General features: G+C 37.0%; 1 pseudogene; it reads right to left on the reverse strand.

Annotated features, from left to right (window-relative positions):
• Window positions 1-784: 784 nt before the first annotated feature.
• On the reverse strand, window positions 785-903 carry LOC126931822 (uncharacterized; annotated as a pseudogene).
• Between the last annotated feature and the right edge of the window lie 8617 nt (window positions 904-9520).

Here is a 9520-nt window from a genome sequence, read left to right on the forward strand (position 1 = left end):
TCCTGAGTCACTGGGACTACAGGCACATGCCACCACAGACTAATTTTTGTATTTTTTGTAGAAATGGGCATTTCCCCATGTTGCCCAGGCTGGTCTGAAACTCCTATATTCAAGGAATCCACCCGACTCAGCCTCCCAAAGTGCTGTGATTACAGGAGTGAGCCACCATGCCCAGTAAGCCACCATGCCCAGCCTGAGTGATGATTTTCTATGTTGCAATATTATCTGGACTCCTTGTGCACACTTGGTCAATAGAAAGATTTTTAGGTAGGAAAGGCTTAGAAATGGTAATCTGTTTAGGAGTAAAAAAAGGATCAGGAGGGGCATGCCACTATGTTTGCAAATCTCTCCCAAAAGATTACAAATATCAACACTCCATATCAAAGAAGAGGGCAGAGATGAATCTTTATGCTAATGGACTGTAATATCAACCTTCTAGCCATTCAGGACAAAGTGAGGATAAGAATTAGCTCAACTCCCTATCACTGTTTCCACTACATTTCTACTTTCACAAAGGAGAAAATTTTTAAATATTATATAAATTATAATTATATTCTATAAAATATAATTGCTATGTGATAAATATAATACACAATTATAATATGCATATTTGTCTATTTTAATAGACGTACTAAATCACTGGCTTTTAACTTTAGTCAAATAATCAAAACAATCTTTGCACTTCTGATTCCATATTACTTACTTGACCCGAGAATATGTTGTGGTTTTGAAGTACTCACAGCATCTACGAAATGAAAAAAGTCAACTTCAAATTGCCCAATCTTTCTTACAGCACCCGGTATTCCCATGTGGTCTCCCATTCAAGTACTAACCAGGCCCAACCGTACTTAGCTTCCAAGATCAGACGAGATTGGGTGCGTTCAGAGTGGTATGGCCACAGACCAAATTGCCCAGTCTTTCTATGGGAAACATAAGTAGTATATTTTTATTTCCTTTCTCTATGTCAAAATAGACAATTAAACCTGCAATACAGAAGTGTGAATTCCTTCAAATCAAAATCAAATTACTGTGCCCTAGTAACTCACCAAATGTCTTGACCTCTATAGTTTTTTCATTGACCCCTATACTTTGGATTATTTCCTTAATTATCAGAATTTACATAGGGCTGTTCCACATCGTGGCACTCTGTGCAAGATGAGTGGTTCAGAAAACACATCATCATGGGTCATCGTTTATAATGAGAAGTAGATTAACCCAGGGGCATGCCATCAGATGATCTGCCAAAGGTACAGTTGACAAAGTCTTCATCAGTCAGTACTGATATAAATACCATCCTCCTCAGCAGATCATTTGCAATGTGTCTCTCAGAGCTAAATCAGTACTCTAATTGCAACATCAGTTAGGGGCCCTGCTTGGTGATGAGAGGGGCAAAGATAAGAGGATGTTCTCCACTGAAGCTATTTATACACACCACGTAGTCCTTAATTATCTGTAGGGAGAGGAGGGAAATAGAAAGAAAGTTGACATGACTGAAATTGAATCCACCCACCGCCCTTTGTACCACTCCAGCAAGAGAAAATTCTTACTAAGAAAAGTACTTACTTTCTAAGAGAAAAAGGTAAGAAACCTCGAGCTCTATGAGAGTACCGCCTACTCAGTTGCCAACTGATATTTAAATGCTAATACTCCTTTTTATTGTGTGAGTCTTACAACCATTCAAGACTTCAGGATACTTAAAAAAAAGAAAACTTAAGTTTTATATCCCCAAAATTAAACAAGCAGTCTAGGTAGAATCTCCTTTTATCGTTAAAGATAGAAAAAAAATGTGGATTAGAAAATTGATTCAGCTATTTCAGAAGTTTGGTCAATAAAAAATCCAGACTTAAATACAAGAAAACTTCCTGGAACTCAACATACAATTATTGATTACTGTTGGGGCTCAAAAACCAATACCCAAGAATATGATGTTTTGCCATCCTGAGCTGAAGAAACGTCAAGGTCTCTCTGACCTTCCCTGCACCCCTCCAAGAAGCTGAAGTTTCTTTAGCTGCCTAAGATCCAGACCCACCAAGAACAACTGTTTTTTCTTACCAAGATATAACCCCATCTGAGCAGACCCTTTTATCATTTCAATTCCAAACAGAACTATTTACAAGTTAATCCTGCATTGCCCCTTAATAGAATTCCTTCCCCCTCTTCTATAACCTGTTTTACCAGGATCCAAGCCCTCATTCTTTCTGTAACCTCAAGATGGTTTATAAGCTTCTGTACCACATTGAGTAGCTGGGTCTTCATTCTGAAGGCTCTCATGTATACACGGCAAATAAATTTGTATGCCTTTTCTCCTTCTGAGCAATCTGCCTCATGTTAGTGATTTTCAGTGAACCTTTAGGGGGCCAAGAGCCTATGGCCCCCACATTACATATTCATAAATTGATATATGCCAGGAGATTCAAAAGATAGTACAGGATCAAACATAAGGTACATTTGGGAAGAAATAGCTATAATAATAACTGTTTTTGTTTAGTGTTTCTATGTGTCTGGGACTGTGCTAAAAATTTTGCCTATATTATCTCAATAAATTCTTTCAACAACTCAGTAACAGACACAGAATTATCCATGTATTACTGATAAGGAAACTATGGCTCAGAAGATTAATCAATCCAAGTCACAAAGCATTAAAGGGGAAGTATCAATATTCAAATGCTCATCTGACTCCAAAGCCTATACCCTAAAATACTACTCTTCATGGTATATATTTGTATCAACCTCATGGCTTATCTTACTTATACTTCTTGTGTTCCCATAATGTTGACTGACCTTTTTATTGATACTGGCCCAATTGTCCCATAGAACTGATGATTATGGTTTTTTAAATAAACAGAAATGGACTCTCCTTGACCTTAAAACTTGAAACTTACATTGTTTTATCTGAGTTCCTTCCTCAGGAAACTGACTCTCAGGTAAGAAACTGAAACTCATCAGATCACTGCATCCAGACAATGAAGATGCCAGACACCTCATCCATCATGATTGTTTCCTTACCCCTCCATGATTTCTGTCTTCCCCTACATAGCTACCTTCATACTCTGCTATATAACCACTGTATCAATCCTCAGTTTTATTTGGTTGGAAGAGATGGACTTGAGACTGATCTCTCCTCTCTCCAGCTAACAAGATCCAAATAAAAATTCTTCTTCCTTGGCAATACTGGTTGTCTCAGTGATTGGTTTTCTGTGCTGTGAGAAAGGTGACTTAGACTGAACCCCTGGCATTTCAGTGACATTATGACCTTTCAAGGCACCTCTTGCCATTTCCCCATGCATCTTTAAGCTGTGAATCCACTATGAACTGTTTAACTTTCTGGTTATTTCCCAGCTCAAATCTAACAATGAGGTCATTGTAGGTCTAGATCTTTCCAGTCTGCACAGAGACTTTGCACTGGGCACCCTGACAATCCAGTGATTGTGCATGTGTCCTATACCTAGTCTCATTCCAATCAGCTGGTGGCTGACAGAGAGGGAGCAGGAGAGGAAGGGAGCCCTGCCCTTTTGGCAGGGGTTCTGGGTAGGCCAGCTTTCCTTGGCAAAGCTACAGAAACTGGGATTGACTTGGGTAACACAAATGCAGACTAGTTTGAAACCATCAAAAATGATACAGTATCAAAAATGATACTGTAAAATAATATTTAATGACATGAAAAAGTCCACTCTCTAAGTTAAAAAATAAACACGCACATTTGTATATATGCACTCAAAATCTAAAAGAATGTTCATTAAATTATTAACAATTATCTTGAGAACCAGAAACAATTTTAACTTTCTTTTTTATTCCTTTTTGTATTATTTGAACTTATAATAATAAATGTATATACTTGTAAACGTTAAAAAGTATGTAAATGTTTTCTCTTTTGGAAAGATATAAGAATCTATGTATACCATTTGATGAAGCCATATTATTATTATTATTATTATTATTATTATAGATGGAGTCTCACTATGTTGCTCAGGCTGGTCCAAACTCATGGTTTCAAGCAGTTGTCTCACCTCAACCTCCAGCCATATTATTTTTTAAATTTATCATTAAAAATAAAGATGAACTTAAAAATATAGCTAGTAAAACATTCATTGCCATATTGGCAAGATAAAATTTCAAATAAAAGAGTCTAACAGCAAAACATTGAATAAATATATACATCAATGGATATTTTGTAATTTTAAATATACTTTATTTTAACAGATATGACATGGAAATATGTGCACAATATATTAATTGAGGGGAAAGTTACAAAACAATAGAGTATGGCTCTGTTTTATAATTAAAATTCACACTAAATATATTTATGCCTAGAAAATAATCTAAATTTAACAAAAAGTAGGTGGGATTATAGATTATTTTAATTGTCTTAAATTTATGTATCTATATATTTTTTTATTATTCTACAGTGAAGCTTCATTACCTATGTAATTGTTAGAAATAAAGGTTGGGGCCGGGTGCGGTGGCTCAAGCCTGTAATCCCAGCACTTTGGGAGGCCGAGACGGGCGGATCACAAGGTCAGGAGATCGAGACCATCCTGGCTAACATGGTGAAACCCCGTCTCTACTAAAAATACAAAAAACTAGCCGGGCGAGGTGGCGGGCGCCTGTAGTCCCAGCTACTCGGGAGGCTGAGGCAGGAGAATGGCGTAAACCCGGGAGGCGGAGCTTGCAGTGAGCTGAGATCCGGCCACTGCACTCCAGCCTGGGCAACAGAGCGAGACTCCGTCTCAAAAAAAAAAAAAAAAAAAAAAAAGAAATAAAGGTTGGGGTTTGGGGAGTTTATTTGGTTGGGGTTTTTTTCTTTCTTTTTTTTTTTTTTTTTTTTTGTAGAGATGAGGTCTCACTAAGTTGCCCACGGTGGTCTTGAACTCCTGGCCTCAATCTATCCTCCTGCCTCAGCCTTGCAAAGCGTTTGGATCATAAATGTAAGCTACTGTGCCCAGCCTTATTTTATTTAAATATCAGTGGCTCTCACTGGGATTTAGGAGTTTTCTTCTTTGTCATCTCACTTGACCCTGCTGAGAGCACATGGGAAAACCATCAGCAGTTAACATTGTATAGTCCCGAAACAAAACAGACTAGACTAACGAGTGTACATTTTAATAGAGAAGGCAGAGGCAATTTCTCAATCACCATATTAGGTTTTCTTAATGAGTGTTCATGTATTCATCGAGTGGCAGATTGTCCCCAGAGCCTGGTTCTACTCTATAAAGTCCTGTGCTCCTCATATCCATGGTAACAAAATATCTGCTAGAGTTTTTATTCGCAAACTTGGCAGGCTGCTGGAAAGTAATGGTGAGGAAACATGAATATTCTAACGGTAGTACATTATTTCACAGTAGCTGTAATCTGAAAATTATACCTTTATGAAAAGTATTATCTTCCTCAAAAAACTGAAAATAGGATTGTTACTGGTAGCTAATCCATATGGGTCTGCAGCAACCTCAATTCTTGCCACCGCAGAAGAAAGAATTTGAAGGGCATAAGGCAGAAGGAGAGACTGAAGCAAGTTTTAGTGCCAGAGTGAAAGTTTATTAAAAAGCTTTAACGCAGTAAAGAAAGGAAGGACAGTACACTTGGAAGAAGGCCAAGCAGGCAGCGTGACCTCTTGACTTGGGGTTTTATAGGTTGGCATGCTTCCAGGATCTTGCATGACTTCTTCTCACTCCTGAGATCTTATGGGGAAGTTGCTGATCAGTTTCAAGTGTTTTCTGTTAGGAGACTGCCTTTCTCTGGCATGAGCTGTAACCAATTATTACTTTACAGAAACAGTTAAGGATGTTGCCCAACACTCCTGGTGTGTGTGTTGCAGGGGCTGAGGCCCTCTCCTGCCGTGCTCATACCTCACTAGCTTCCCACTGTAACAGGGTTACCATTGATTTGGCAGTTCCACTTCTAAGTACCTACCCAAAAGAATTGAAGGCAGGGAGTTGAATAGATATTTGTACACTCATGTTCTTAATATTATTATTTACAGTAGTCAAAATATGGGAGTAACCCAAATGTCCATCAATGGATGAATGGATAAACAAAATACTATTTAGTCTTAAAAAACAAGGAAATTCTTCACCTGCTACAACATGGATGAAACTTGAAGACGTTATGCTAAGTGAAATAAGCCAGCCACAAAAGGGCAAACTGAGTATGATTCCACTCATCATGGAACTAGCCCCTCACTCAACATTGATGTAAGATTTGTCTATGCTGATACCTATAAATCCAGTTAATCACTTTAACTAGATTAGTCATATTCACAGAGACAGAAAGTACAATGGCGGTTGCCAGGGGTTAGAGAGGAGGAATGAAGGGTTAGGGTTTAATGTCTACAGAATTTCAGCTTTGCAAGATGAAAAAGTTCTGAAGATCAATGGTGGTAATGGTTGTACAATAATGCGAATGTGCTTGCTACTGTACAATGTACACTTAAAAATAGCTAAAATAATATATTTTATGTCATGTAAATTTTATAATTTTTAAAGAAAAATCTATATAAACTAAAAAATCATTGTCAGGCATGTAATTTCTCATGTAGCTCATTTAGCTCTAAGACATATTTCAAAATTATCTTCTTTCCACTTCCATGGACCCTAGCCCAGTTCAGACCTTCTTCCTCTTATATGATCTAAATTATTGTAATGACCTCCGGAACCTGGCCATGTCTTTCTCCCCTCCAACTCATTCCTTTACCTATCTCCAACATTATCTTTCTTTTTCCATTTTATTTATTTATTTCAATAGCTTTTGGGGTACAAGTGGTTTTTGGTTACATGGGTGAATTGTACATTGGTGAAGTCTGAGATTTTAGCACACCTGTCACCCAAGGAGTGTACCTTGTACTCAGTATATAGTTTTTTATCCCTCATCCACCTCCCACCCTTCCCTCTTCTGAGTCTCCAAAGTCCATTATACCACTCTATATGCCTTTGCATACCCACAGCTTTGCTCCCACTTATAAGTGAGAACATATAGTATTTGGTTTTCCATTCCTGAGTTACTTCACTTAGAATGATAGCCTTCAGCTCCATACAAATTTCTGCAAAAGACATTATTTCATTCTTTTTTATAGCTGAATGGTATTCCACGGTGTATATAGATCACATTTTCTTTATCCACTCATTGGTTGACGGGCACTTAGGTTGTTTCCATATCTTTGCAGTTGCAAATTGTGCTCCATATCATCTTTCTATTATCCTTTCATTTACAAATTATTTTCAGACATACAGAAAAAAATATAAGCACCCACTTACCTGCCACTCAGATTTTTAAAGTGGCATATCTTTTTTGTATTCCGTGGTGACCCCATTCCTCTCCTTCCCCAGAGTAAAAACTATTCTAAAGTTGGTATGTATCATTCTGTCCATACCTTTACACTTTTATAACACACATATATGTGTATATACATATTTATGTGTTGTCTGTACATGTATATGTATATATGTATATACACATATAATATGTAGTATATTGTTTCATGTGCTTTAAAAATCTGACACAGCCGGGCGCGGTGGCTCAAGCCTGTAATCCCAGCACTTTGGGAGGCCGAGATGGGCGGATCACGAGGTCAGGAGATCGAGACCATCCTGGCTAACACAGTGAAACCCTGTCTCTACTAAAAAATACAAAAAACTAGCCGGGCGAGGTGGCGGGCGCCTGTAGTCCCAGCTACTCGGGAGGCTGAGACAGGAGAATGGCGTAGACCCGGGAGGCGGAGCTTGCAGTGAGCTGAGATCCGGCCACTGCACTCCAGCCTGGGCAACAGAGCGAGACTCCATCTCAAAAAAAAAAAAAAAAAAAAATCTGACACAAATGCTATTATGCACTATATGTGTTTCCTCAACTTGCTCCTTTCGCTCAACATTGATGTGAGATTTGTCTGTGTTGGAACATGTAGACCCAGTTAATTTATTTTAACTGCTCTAGAGTATTCCACTATAGAAACAGTACCATAATTTATTTATCCTTTCCTCTACCAATGGTCATCTAGGTTACTTTCCATTTTTTGTTTTACAAACAATGAATAATCCTTTCAAATATATAAGTTTCTCTAGGGTGTACACCTGGAAAGGCAATGACTAGATCTTAGGATCAATGAGGAGCATTTGGATACAGCAAGGGAAAACCCGGCTCACAAAAGGTCTAGAGAAGGATGTTGCTGGAATTGGATCGATGGCTAAGAGATCAGTGCCTTTAATAATCTCTCGGCCTTCCCTTCATTGTCTGAACATGACTATAGCAGTTCCAAACACTACTTCCTCAGACCACACTCAAAACCAGGCGGTAAGGGAGAGTACATAAAGCCATCCGGCAGACATCCTATTTCTCACTGGCTAGAAATGAGTCACATAGTAACCACTAGATGCAAGAGAGAATGGAAAAAGTTAGTATTTGGATTTTCCAGCCTCTACAGTGGGAGGTGAGAAAGGGAGAAATTACTGGAAATGGCTTTTGGGTACCCAACCAATATATCTACCACATCCTTCAGTTAACTAGATATTGTGAAATTGCTCATTCAATATAGTTGAACAAATTTACACACCCTCAAGTAATATATGAGTTCCCATCTCCCAAAATTCTGTCGATATTGTTAGATGTTTTATTTTTTGCCAAAATAATAGGTGTGAAATTGTATCTCATTGTGGCTTTAATTTTCATTGCTCTAATTATTAGTGAAATACAGCACCTTGACAAATGTTACTGATTATCTGGGGTTCCTATTCTACAATTTCCTGATTATATGCTTTATCCCTTTTCCCTTGAGTTTTTTTGTCCTTTTTTAAATTTTGTTAAAGAAGTTATTTTTTTTTAATATAGTCTAAATACTAGTGTTTGTCAGTTTTATGTGTTGCAAATATCTTCTCTCAGTTAGTGAATTTCTTTTAGATTTGTATATAATGCCCTTGTCTTTATGATTTGTATTTATTATGGTCTTGTTTTAAGAAATCTTTCTCCACTATGAAGTCATAAAGACATTTCCTATATTCCTTCCTTCATTTTTTAAAGTTTCTATTCTGACAAATAGGCCCTAAGTCTCTCTGAATTGATATTATTCATATGAACGGATATTCATTTTTCCATGTGAATTATTTGAGCATTGTTTATTGAATAATTCACAATTCATTGATTTACAATGTCTTTCCATCATATATCATATTATCATATATGCTTGAATCTGAGTTTATATGTCAGCAATTTTTTAAATTGTGTTATTTAAATAGTCTATACTTTTACTAATTTTTGGTCTATTTGATCTACCAGTTTCTGAGAGAGATATGATAAAATCTCTTCCCCTATTATCATAAATTTGTTGATTTTTACTGGTCAAATTTTTCTGTTACATATTTTGAGGCTAAGTTGTTGAATGTATATAAGTTCAAATGTAGTAATGTTTTCCTGGAGACTTGTACCTTTTATTAATGTCTTCTTTAATCCCCAAGAATGATTATTGTCTAAAATTCTTTTGACTGACGGTGATATTGTTAATGCAGCTTTTTTTTTACTCAGTATTTTTCTGTAATTTTTT

The sequence above is a fragment of the Macaca thibetana genome, chromosome 11 (assembly GCF_024542745.1).
Source record: "Macaca thibetana thibetana isolate TM-01 chromosome 11, ASM2454274v1, whole genome shotgun sequence".
In the NCBI taxonomy this organism is placed as follows: Eukaryota; Metazoa; Chordata; class Mammalia; order Primates; family Cercopithecidae; genus Macaca; species Macaca thibetana.